Source organism: Gambusia affinis, linkage group LG09, assembly GCF_019740435.1.
Source record: "Gambusia affinis linkage group LG09, SWU_Gaff_1.0, whole genome shotgun sequence".
In the NCBI taxonomy this organism is placed as follows: Eukaryota; Metazoa; Chordata; class Actinopteri; order Cyprinodontiformes; family Poeciliidae; genus Gambusia; species Gambusia affinis.
In genome coordinates this window covers 21,554,355-21,567,208 of record NC_057876.1, presented here as the reverse complement: position 1 = coordinate 21,567,208, position 12,854 = coordinate 21,554,355, and the positions used below count along the sequence as shown (strand labels likewise).

General features: G+C 35.6%; 1 long non-coding RNA gene across 2 annotated transcripts; it reads left to right on the top strand.

Moving 5' to 3' along the window:
- The first annotated feature begins 2,389 nt into the window (after positions 1-2,389).
- LOC122836821 lies at positions 2,390-11,413 on the top strand. Of its 2 annotated transcripts, none has more exons than XR_006371620.1 (4): positions 2,390-2,668; positions 7,284-7,415; positions 10,384-10,478; positions 10,636-11,413. It is a non-coding gene; the product is annotated as an uncharacterized LOC122836821 (long non-coding RNA). The 2 variants fall into 2 exon arrangements; XR_006371621.1 differs by lacking the exon at positions 2,390-2,668 and adding an exon at positions 5,928-6,033.
- Positions 11,414-12,854: the final 1,441 nt, after the last annotated feature.

The window sequence follows — 12,854 nt, the reverse complement described above, 5'->3', positions numbered from 1 at the left end:
AAAAAAGTAAGTTCCCTGATAGTTACCCCATTTCCTGAGGTAAATTATTTTCCAATTTAAAATATGACAGAAACTTGACAAGTTTCCCTCTTGAACCTTCTTTGGTCACAACTACCTCAATGTTGGGTACATTTCTTAAAATATACTTTATTAAAAGAAAGGCAGTTATGTAAAATCAACTTTTTTGAGCTTTATATTGTGTTATAATGTTACTTCTTTCTTCAAAACCCACCTGAAGTGCTGCTTCTTAAAGAGACAGAGGCTAATTTCAAGGTGTCAGATTGTGAAGTTTAATTTCTTTTCAGTCATGTTTGAGATAGAAAACATTTTCGTAGCAACTTAAGTTGTTACTTGATTGTGCTATAAAATGAATACATTTTTTGCATAAAACTCATTTCAGCAAGAATGCATTTCAAAGTGTTTTACATAATAAAAAACAAAAATATAAAGCCATAAAACCGTCAACAATTGAAACATAATATTTAATTTCCTTTTTGAAACCAGACCTGAAGTGTTGCTTATAAAGAGACGGATGCCAATGTCAGGGCATCCAATTTCTTCTAAGTTATATTTGATACAACATTTTTACAACAACTGGAGATATCATAATCATTTTATTGTTCTATAAAATGGTGCTATGTGCCTTGAAAATACATAATAATGCCTCTTTAAATAACAAATGTCAAATATTTGTTTTTGAGATATAAAAGTATGTAACTCTATATTCAAATGTATAGAGTGAAAGCTTCATCCTTTCTAAAAAACTTTTTTTTTTAATGTAAGCTAGATAAAAATAACAACAATTACACAAACACACATGCGCAAATAAATAAAAATACAAGTTCAGTTTCTTTCTTAGTTTGACCTTTTCTCCCATGGGCCTCACAAAGGCCAATATGGGAGGCAGCAGTTTTTGAAATTGTTGAAACGACCACACACTCAGAGATCAAGTGGCTGTGAGGGCTTTCAGTTCCCATTTCTTTTTAAATTAACAGACATTATCTGTGATGCCACAGACATAAACTACATTATCGTTACATGATATGTTATTTGGGCGAGGCTTTGCAGAAAATTAAACAAATAGAAGCAAGCCAGCATAAAAAAGTGCCATGAAGTGAATACAGATAAGTTTCATTAAGCATTTGACATTTCAACAGGCTGGAGGTTTGAAATTGAATTCACGGCCCTGCTGATAACTTTAACACGAGCCTGCATGTTTTTCTCCAAGGCAAATGTTAATGCCCAGGCCAACAAAATAATGATGAAAATCTTAGCAAGTATTGAGCAGAGAGGGGAAAAATATATTCACACAAGTGCTATCATTAGCTCCTTTACGCTTTGCTCAGTTTTTCCTCTCGTGGGTACAGCTCCAACAAATTGCAGAAAATTTATTGGATGTACAGAGGTGGATGTGGCATAGAGATGTCCACTTTACTGACTGATCTCATTAAGCTTTCTTCTTCCTCCGCCCACGTTTTCCCCCACACACTTCTGCCTCTCATTTTCAGGGAGGCTGTCCTAATGTATGACCATTGTGTAGAGGTCACTGTTGATGTCCGAGTCATGCAGAGGAAGCTCGTCATGTGGAGTGCCGTGTGCTTCTGGGAGCAATCACCGGCCTCCAGCTTTCCCTATCAACATTCTCCGCTGCCCTCAGGCCAACAAGCCAGATTTTTCATGTCAGCTGGCATGCATCTTCAGCTCGTAAGTAGCTGTTTGACTTTCACAAGTCTCGCATCATTTCAGCGTGCTCACTCCCAAGCAAGGTTGCCATATCCTTGGTCCATAATTATATGCCAGTTATAAGTGTCCACTTGTGCATGCAGATGGGCCGGGCTCCTTAAACATCCAGGTAGCAGGTTGAACCTATCAACACAGATTATTTATTATCCACTTATAAGTTAGCTCTCACTTCATCTATCTGTCTGTCTGTGAATGTACATATGTTATAGTACATATGAGAGAATTATATATATATCAAAGTAGAAAGCACTTTAAATAAAGATACTTTTTATGTTGAATGGGGAATGTGAAATAGTTTCCTAACTTAAACTAGAGACTTTCTTTAAAAGTGATTAAAAATTTAATGTGTTATTTTAAAAGTGGCATATTATGCTTCCTTGAACAGACAGAAAACATATAAACATGTTCATTACATTTCTGTCACAAAATCATTCTTAGATAATTAGCGATTAGGCTGGTCTGTTCAGAATGAGCTGTTTTGGGGTCTCTGTCACTTTAAATCCAAATAAGCTGCTGCTGGCTGGCCACGCACCCAAGTCAACGGTTACACTGGCACGTAAAAAAACAGATGCGCAATTAAGAAACCATACATCTTTGAAAATCATTTGTAGAGTTTCCTGCACAACCAACAAGAAAGCAGCAAATGGTTTCTGTAAGATAAGTCAATAACAAAACGTTCGTCTTTTCAAGCGCATACAGCGGTAAAACATGCTGGAGGCCCGTCTTGGTTGCTAGGTGCTGGGGTTGCTAGGCAGATGTTGCTAGGTGAGGGACAGTGTCTGCTGATTTGTGGCGTTACCTTTCGGAGGTTTCTGATTCAGGACATTTTAACTTGACTTACTACCAAAAACCTTCTGGGTGGATTTTGTAAGGGCTTGTGCTGTTTTTAGAAGTAGTAAAAACCCAAATAGAAGTTCAAAGACATGTAAGTACTTCATCTGTAATACGATTGTTTGTAAATGTAATGTTTTGTTTTTTTTATCTAATGAATTAGAATAGCTGCTGCAGATGTTAATGGGGATCTCAATAAATGTAACATAAGCATATCTATCTATCTACATCTGGCATTCTAGATAAGTTCATAGCTAACACAGTGTTTAACAATATGATAAACTGCTGCTACATTAATTGTAACTGAAAATATGCTCTGATGTAGAGACTGGCAGAGAAGTGCAAGTGTCATGACACGAGTTATTACAGCAGATCGGACCTTGGGTGCACGAGGCAATTTCTAGGCACCGTCAAGATCCAGTCAAACTTCTTCCAGTGGGACCGTCCAGTTCTCTCAGAAGTCAGACAGAATAGTTATTATAAAGTTCACCAGTCAGCAGATTCCTGGGGAACTTTGGAGTTCGGTGTTGGCAGCCAGGTTGATACTCAGAGGAGGTGAACCATTACATTGGCTGTCTTTGCTCACTATAAAAATACGGAGAGTTGTGACCTCTGCTGTTATTTAAATAGAGGAGCATGGAGCACCACAACTCATAAGGGAAATTGTTTGCAACACAGCTGGCTCATCTGAGATTGGAGACATTTAATTTTATTTTTTCATGTGAAGAAAATACTAAATAATAGGAAAATGCCAAACATCTGCAATTACACAGGCGGTGTCAGAAATGTCTGTTGTCAGCAAATGCAAGAAAGTCTAAGAGTGCATATGTAAATTTTCTTTGGCAGGCTGTAGTTTTGTGTTACATGTTTTATGTCTGATAGAAGTCTAGATGTTAGCTCAACACTTTTGAGTTATGTTGAATAAATCCTGTGTTTAGGATATAAAAAATCCCATTTTGAATTTTCTGCTTATTATTGCACCATGATTAAGTTACAATAATGTTTTTTAAAGTTATAAACTCATCATTTTCACTTTCCATTAGCAAATCCTGGACCTTTCCACTGATGACTCAGATTTCTGTTGATTTTTATTTATTATTTTTTAGCATTAAGAGTAACATCAGCAAGATATAGAAGCTTGTTTTAAGTAAATAATTCCATAATATTATTTTACTTATAACCTGGGGAAATTGTTTTGTCTGCCTATGGAACAGACATTTTTCACCAATATTAAGGAATTGCTTACTTAAAATAAGCTTCCATGTTTTGCTGAAGAGATACTTGTAAGTTGACTTACTACAAGTATAAGAAATTTGCACCATAAACGAGACTAAAAATACTTAGATTTTGTGTTTTTGCAGTGAAAAGAAATCCAGCAGGGACAGCTGAACTGTATTTTAGGTTAATTACATTAACTATAGTTGACTGCAGGTGTTTATAGAAAGAGACTAAATGCTGGAGCTGAATCAAAAGTTGCTTCAAAAAGGTATTCGTTTAAAGGTTTGCATAATTTTATAGCCAAGGTTTTTACAGCGTTTACATTTAACTGAAGCGAGGTTGTTTTTTCCCAGCTTATTTATCGCAGCCAAAGTATTTTCCTTCAGATACCTGGCATTTTAACATACCGGTAGTTGTGTAGATTTTTCACATTTCTTTAAGTGAAAAGTGTTTGAAAGCATCTGGAGAAAAGAGGTTTTTGTAGGTGACAGTTCAAATGTGAAGTGTTTGTCTGCACTGTCAACAACAACTCTGCAAAACCACCACACCTATTGAGGAAATCTTTTAGAACAAAATTATAGGTATTATTGGTGCTATAAGAAATGTAACCCAAAGATACAGGACCCCAATTATCTGTTAGGGTGTTGTAAGAATGATGTTTTGTGTAAAAGCAATTATGTCCAGGAGCAAAAAAGCAGCTTGAATATTGAGCAGGGGCAGGTAACATTAATCACAACCACCTCTCGGGTTTTGGGGGTCACGCTGGCTGTGACGGGGATAAGGAAATATTTTCCCCAAAGTGCAGCTTAGTTTTATAGGAAAAAGGAAGCTCTATAAATTGAAGTGGAGCAGACCGTGCCCTTCATTCAAAAGGTTTCCCCACAGCACACACACCATGTCCACTGCATCATTCCTACGAGTCTTTATTTAAAGCCTAAGACTGTTTTTTCCCCCCCTTCAGTAAAACCTCAACACTTATTATCCAGTGAAGTTTATTTCCAGCTGATTTGTATCTGGAGTGATGTGGTTTTGACACACCTGCTGGCCGTGTTCGGCAGTTTTCACCTTTTAATTCCTGAAAAATGATTAAAAATAAAGCTGGATTTATTTGAAACAAGGATTTGTTCTCTGGAAGTAATTAGAAGGTGATGTCCACGAAACTCATAAAAGGCATTGGTATAATGGTGGTAACCATAGAAACCATGTGGCTGGAGTAGTCTTCTGGGAGACGTGCTTTAATAATACATTGGCCAAAAAAAGAGGGCAAATACAATATCTCTCTATAGAAAAGTCAATGAATATGACTCCATTTTAAGGAGCTGGATTCATAAAGGCATATATCCTGATAAAGAAAAAATTACTCTTTGGCAAAACATTATCTATAATGCCATTTTTTTAGTTGATTTAATATATAGTTGAAAACTAAAAAAATAACTTAATCATACAGGTGTAGCACATCAAGTTGGAAAATTTGCATATATTGTTTTATAGACATGTTGAAACATGATTTTTTTTTTGCCCTCCAGCAGGGAAAAAAAAAATCCTTTCTGACGATGACTACCATTGGTTTCAGCTGTCAGTTTGTCAACAAAACACACTAAATCATAGGTCAGTAAAAGGTTTTATTTAAAAAAAAAAAGTCTAGCAGGTTTTTAAAAAAAAGAAGGTCAGTTATGCTAGTTTGACTTTGACAACCTTAACATGTAGATGTGTTTCAGAATTCGGTGTGTTTCAGTTCAGAAAAAAAATAAGTTGACCCACACACTAACTCTAACAGATCATCAGTAGTAGCATTAGTTTAAATTACCTGACTAACCACCGTGTTCAAACAATCACTTATTAATAAAATAAACATCAAGCCTGAAAACATAAAACTGTAACAGACTGAATGTTCTTTTCTTTGGGAAATTTTGGTCTGTTTTTTTTATTATTATTATTTGGTGTTGAATCTTGAGAAAATTGAACATAATCTTTGCTCTGTTAGCTAGTAGAGCTGTTATCAGTCAGTTGCTATGGCAACGGCTCTGTTCTTCACTGGGTTTTTTTGTTTTTTTATTTTTGCCTCCGCTACAGCAAACTGCACTGAATTAATAATATTTACATCTCCAGGGTTTATTTAGTTTGATGGTGTCCAGACTTTTTGCACCGAGGGCCAAAATCCCCAAGCTGAAAGTATCAGGGGCCAAAACTTGATCCCCCCTCACTTCCCTGGCCCCCAATTAAAACAACTAAAATATTATTGTAAGTTCTTTATCTTTTACCTGCACAAGAATAAATTAAACATGTAATATTTTACAATTTTGCCTTAATGTTTACAGTTATTTAACATTTTGGACTTATTATTTTCTATTTTTCAAGTCTATAAAATGTTTTTAGTTTATTTCCAGCAATGAAAATAAGAATTTTCTTTTACAACCTTTGCTGTGTTTAGCCTAATGCTACACAAAATTAATCCAGTTAATTTGGACCCTTTGGACACCCCCGATAGGGGTAATGGGATTGATTTACCTCAGCAGCTATGGATTGCAAGTAAAAGAATCGTGTTTTTACCCTCCATCCGCAAAACAATAACATTCAAAGTGTTTATACAATGTATGGTAATGTAAATGAATAAATAAATAAATAAGTTGGCACCTGAATTAGATTTATTTAACTGGTAATTAAAGGATAATAAAAGGCAGATTATCTTTCAGCTGACAACAGGTTGTTTATTCCCAACTGATGTGATGCTGAGTAGCTTCTTGTTTCTTAAACAAACGTATTATGTACTAGAAAGTACATAACATCAGCCGTATAAAAGTGCCTGGAGAGAAAATGAATCACCTAGAATGTGTAAGAATGGCCCAGTCTGAGTCCAGATCTAAATCTAATTGACTTTTTGTGACAGGAATTTATATTTCATGTTCTCAGTTGTTTTTATTGAAGTGGAAAGCTGGCAGAAACATAAACAAGGCAAAGGTCTCTTAAATCCTTTTGTTTTTACGCAAAAGGAAGAACAAGCAGTTATTTAGAAAATAAAGTTCTGGTTTCATGAACAACACATATTGATGAAGATGCATTTTTGCAGATGCAATTTTCTGCTGGCATTATCAAAACGACCCATACGGACGTCCTCCGCTGCCTTTTTAACAGAGCTCACTTTGATTTAAATTCGAAAGCAGCTCTATGTGACTTTTTCAGTGCTCAAGAACTGATTGTCATTATACATCTTTGTCCATAGTAACATTCAATCTTCTGCATAACTCTTGGGTGCAGGCACTCAGAGTTGTTACACAATTAGCCTTGAAGTAGTTCAATTTTAGCCTGACACTTTAAGAAGCTCTGAGCCGGGTGAAAAGACACTTCAATTTGTCCAATTCCACACTTCTGTGGATATGAGTAATCATCCAGCTATACTTGCTGATTGGCTCTGAGCAGAAGCTGGTACTGAACAGCAGCAGCCTGCAGAAGATATACTTCATATGTGTGTTTTTTTTTTTTTCCTGCTCAAGGAAGAAAAAGAAATTGTAGTGAAATCACACGAAGACGCACAAGAACTCCAAGAATAGGAAAAGCAAATACTAAAGCAGAACGTCAACAACTGCTCCCCTGAATTGAGAGGCTTTCTCACATCACTGCTGCAGGTAAACTAACATTTACCTTGAAAATTAGTAATTTTTCTGTTTTTTCTTCCTGCAAAACATTTATTTGAGCTTTAAAAACAAATTAACCCTGAAACATTTCATAGATGTGAAGTTTTAAGAGCTTTTCTTTTTGTCACACCTGAGCTCTGCACGCACTCATTATTTGCAGCTACAAGGCTTTTAAAAACAAGGAATGAAACACTTAGATATGTAAAAAAAACAAAATGTTTGTGATAGAAAATGCTACTTTTTCTTATTTTGACTTCAAAATATGTATCTTGTCACGTTATTTGCAGTGAATATTTGCTTAAATAAAAAGCTAATAGTGTTCAAGGTTGCAACTTTGGATCACATTTCGTTGAGCTACAGAATAGATTTATAAAACGTTGACTTGTTCTTAAATGTCTTCATGGCTCCACCATGTTTCTCTTACTGCGCCTGTCGCCTCCTTCACCGACTCTAAGGTCAGCTGACCAGCTGCTCCTGAAGATGAAGCTCAGAGGTGATTAGACTTTTGTGGTCGCATCCAGATGTTAGGCAGGCTCATTCACCGTCTACCTTAAAACCTTTTTTAAGACTCTTAACATTTCCCTGGCATTCATCTTCATTACTCATCACTTCATTCATCACTTCATCTTCAGGAGCAGCTGGTCAGCTGACCTTAGAGTCGGTGAAGGAGGCGACAGGTGCAGTAAGAGAAACATGTTTGTTGTTTTGTGTGAATTGTTGTCTAGTCAACTGCAGGTTTTTAAATTTACCCCCAGGGGCATGAGGAAAGTTTTCCTTTTCCTTTCCATCGCAATTTAGTTTAACGAGTAGTTAGTTTAGTGAAGAAGTTGTTTCTTCTTACATTTATAGGCGTATTAAGTTCTGTTGGCTGCTCTTGGCAGTTGCTGGTTACCATGGTAACCAGCAACTGCCAACTTCTCCCCCTTTTCTGTTCCTGTCCGTAACTATGGTATGTATTAGGATCAGCTCTGTCTTTTCTTTACAAGGACTAAATTTTAACTTACATTTTAGACAAATTTAATAACATAATTATTGTACAAATATTAACTACTGCTAACATGGGAAGCTATTGCTTTGTAGTTTGTTTAGGATCATTTATTGTATTTTATTTAATGTACCAGGGCAGAAGCTGCTGGACTGACGATAACCACCAACTTGATTTTCTCTTTTCTTAGAATAAAATGAACCTGAATGTGTCTGTCATAAAGTCAACCTATTTAACTTATCAAATATATACACATTTAAAGGGCCTCAGTGAAAACATGTTTACATATTTTTAACGTTTTGCTGCAAAAACAGATTGAAAATTGATTTATTCACTGCATGTTTGTGACTGTTTGTCAGGCTGAGATGGAGACGTACATAAAAATGACTCTTTATTAAACATTCAGACTACCAACACAAAAAAGGCACAATCAAAACTGTCAGATGACTTTATTACCTCATGAAAATAACTCAGAAATAAAAAGTTCAAAATAGTTTGGATGTAGTTTTTCTTTCTGTCCTTCTCACTTAAAGTTGGTTTACATCTTAGTGGGGATAAAAAGTCCATGTTTGGCCTGTTTTGCTTTTGCATATGCAGAGAGGTTTGCGGTGCATTTGTATCCTAAAGAAAAATATATAAAACTTCAAATATCTCACAAACAAGATACGAACATACATGGAAAAACCTTAAAACCTTATATAAAAGCAGAAAGTACGATGGCCACCATAAGAAAACCTTTCAGTATTCAATTATGTCGCCTGAACTGTTCAGTACATTATTTCGAGGGAACTCAAAAGTTTTCCAAGGGAATGCAAAAGAAAAACAATTTTCCCATGACCCTAAGGGGGCGCCGTACTTTACAAATAAATTGGATTGGATTTCCTATTTTTCTCTTTTCTCTAGTTACATTAAGTTTGATATTAAGAACATAATAACAGTTTGTGAGGCATCAATCTGTTTCACAGCAAACTTATTCAAGATCCGAAACATGAGTTTGCACAAGCTGCATGTTCACATAAAATTTAACAACACTTAAAATAACTTTTAGATTTTGCAACAAACTGAGAAGAACATATTGAACATCTACAGTACTAAGTCTCCTGACTGCGCTCCAACTCAGCAGTAAAACATTTAAGATGAAGGATTCCTCGGACCAAAAGCACTTTGTTTAGGGTTCTTGACACGCCAACACACGGAGGGAGAAACGGAAAATTGATACAGTGCATTTAATTTTTTATTGTGTCAATGCTGCCCCAGCCGTCGTCACAGAGGTCAAAGTGATTGTCTTCCAATTTACTGACAACGCCAGAGTTGATGTGGCCGCTGCACAATTTGTTGTGTTTCCTTATTCTCTATCGCAGCGATGATGCTGTTTAACTGTGACCCCTGACCTCTGTCTCTTGCACATTTTTCATACATGTTGAGATTTTTCACATTTTTCTTACTTTACAATCACAACAGTTAATCTATTTTATTGAACCTCACTTAATACAGATGGATTTTTTATAAGAGTTTATTAATGTGTATTCTGCTCATTTTAACACTCCACAACCATTTTATTTAATTATAAAGCTTTAAAAAGTGTCAAAAGTAAAATAAGATATATTTTGGCAAACATCACAAGAAGATGAGATCATTTTCCGGCTTCTTTTTCTCTGATATTTGCAGCACATTTTTAACTTTTTTCTCGTTTTCCCAACTTTTAACTTTTCAACATAATCTGAAAACAATTTTGACGTTGAATAATAAGGAGTCATTTGTAGTGATTCCAATTTAAATCCTATTCAAAAATAGTTCTTTTATCCAAAATGTGAATTGTCACCTGCTCAAAATAAAAGTCCTTTTTTGCCAAAAGTGATTTATATGTATTATTTTGTCTAAATCATCTTTTGTTTTGCCACAAAAAGGCCATTACATTAGGAAGGTGACCAAATAAAAGGCTGTCATAACTCATATCGTCCACGTATCTCTAAGGAGTCGTTGTGGATGTTGATGCTGGTGGCAGGAATAAATCTGCAGACCTCTGAATGAAGGTCGTTGCTGTCTGAAAGTCTCATGTCTGTCAGAAGGTAAGGTAATTTTATTTATATTGCACATTTTCAGCAACATGGCAAGACAAGGTACAATATTCCATAGAAACCTTTCCTGGATAATGCCATCATTTATTGGCCAGCTCTGCTAATCCAACTCATTTGCTTTTGCTGCTTCTCTTTAAATCTATGCCAGGGCAGAGAGACGCCGGGTTGAGGATCCTTGTCCATAATGATCGATGATAGAGATTGATCGATGGAACATAAAGACTCGTTTTCAACTCCTCTACAACTGGGGGTCATAGTTCAGGTATTATTTCAGCTCTTGAGCTAATCAGAAGATCCCGGTTTCAAAAAAAGATACCTTGTTACCATGGTTACACTTCAAAACAACAGTCCTAGCTGCACAGCATCTAAAACCAAAGGGAAAGCTAATAGAGACAAACCAAAGACAGCAGCTGTAGAAGAAAATGGTCTGCAAGGTATCGACTCAGGTGGTTGGTAAAAAAAATTGCACACTTCATTTTTCAGATTCCTACTTGTATAAAATCATACATCCAATTTCTTCTCCCTGCTCTGCTTTGTGATGATCTGTCTGTGGTTGTGACAGGAAAAATGTGAAGAAATTTAAAAGTATAAATACATTTGCAAGGGAGTGTTGTAGGAGTGATGTTTAAAACTTAGAGGATCATACACCTGCAGGCACAATCTATAAAGAAACATTTGTCATATTCTGATGAAGGAGGGGGCGGCAACAGCTTTGGGAATCTTTTTTTTTAAATTACTCACAGTCTACACAGAAAGAAAAATCTGTTTCCTTTTGAAAAGAGCACCAATGCAACAATGAGTAAAAGTGTACCTGCTGAAAGCTGCGTTACAACTGCTGTGACTGTCAAGAAGTGCCAAAGGAAAAAGTGAGTCATCTGCATACGTTAGTGTAAACTGTAGGGGTAGATATTAAGATTCAAATTTAGATAGGAAAGTTTATATAATTTAGTTTTTCTGTATCTCACCAATGGCTCCATGTGCTATAATCTTTAGGGAATTGATTGATGCCTTCATCTCCTCATGGTGACCTCAATAAAGAGTTTTTTATTTAAAAGTTTGTGGTCGGATCTATTGGGGCAACTATTCCTGAATAATGTTTTCATCCTGTACATATAAAGCCAAATACTTAAAACTTACCTGCCATATGGATTATGCTAAGCACAACACAAAGTATTGCTCTTTTTATAACAAAGCTTTTATAATAATCAGAACCAAGTTTATCTAGAGACCTTTACCAAAAAGCAGACCCAAATCAGTTTATATTTAATTCAGTTTATTAAACTTAGTTAAATATAGCAAGCATTTATGAAGCAAAGTGATCCAAATCCTGGTCTTATTGTTTCAAATAAATGTGTTTAATTGAAATGAAATCAAATGAAACTGAGAACTAAATAAATTTTGTTGAATACAGCAAATGAGGAAAATCTTTTTAAAGTTCGGATCCACAATGAATAGCATCCATTGTTTTTTTATTTTCTTGGCCCACAAGTACTTTTGACTGCATGATTTTGACAAAAAGTTTGGACGCCCCTGGTTTAAAGTAAATTTCCATAAATTTCCAAAGGAATGTTGCAGTCTGACTGATTATAGGTTGTTCAGTGGTTGGAGCAGGACTCTTAATGCAACCAGCATCATGACTTCCAACCATATTAACCTTGAAAGACTCCACTGCTGAAGGAAAACCATGTTGATCTTCATTATAAAGTATAATGTTAAGTTTGATTTGTGATTTTAGGAAGCATTTCCACTGGTACGGTGCAGCAGGAAGCTAATTATGCTGATGTGTGCAGTCCTGAGCCAGAAGATCATTTTTTTAATGTGCTGGTGCAATAATAAAGCTTTATCATAATTGCTTTAGGTAATAGGTGAAAGTAAGATAGACTATAATCCTTCAAACATTTGATTGTTTCAAATCTGTAATGCTTCTGCAAATATGATTCACAATATAAATACAAGAATTAAAAAAAGTCTTGGTTGACCGAGCCAGTTATAAAATAAACTGCACAGTGTGAGCTCATCTGAAGATAATTTCATCTCGGTTTGTCTGCCAAACATGCTCTGACCTTGCAAAAAAAGAACATATTCAATAATGGAGTGGTTTATGGCTGCAAAGGCTAATGGATGCGTTTGTGACTTCAGAACTGAACAAGCAATGCCCCTTTTAATGATGAAATGTGCAGCGTTTCCACCAATTTGTGACATTAAAACCATCAGCCTACAATTTACAGCTCCTTGTCAGGCTGTCAAGGAAACACTGTTCATGCATGAAGCTCACTTGATCTCAGAAAATCTTTTGTGTGAATTGTATTTACACCATTGATATTTCCCCCTAAACATTTTACATGTTTATTCAAACTCACTAACATT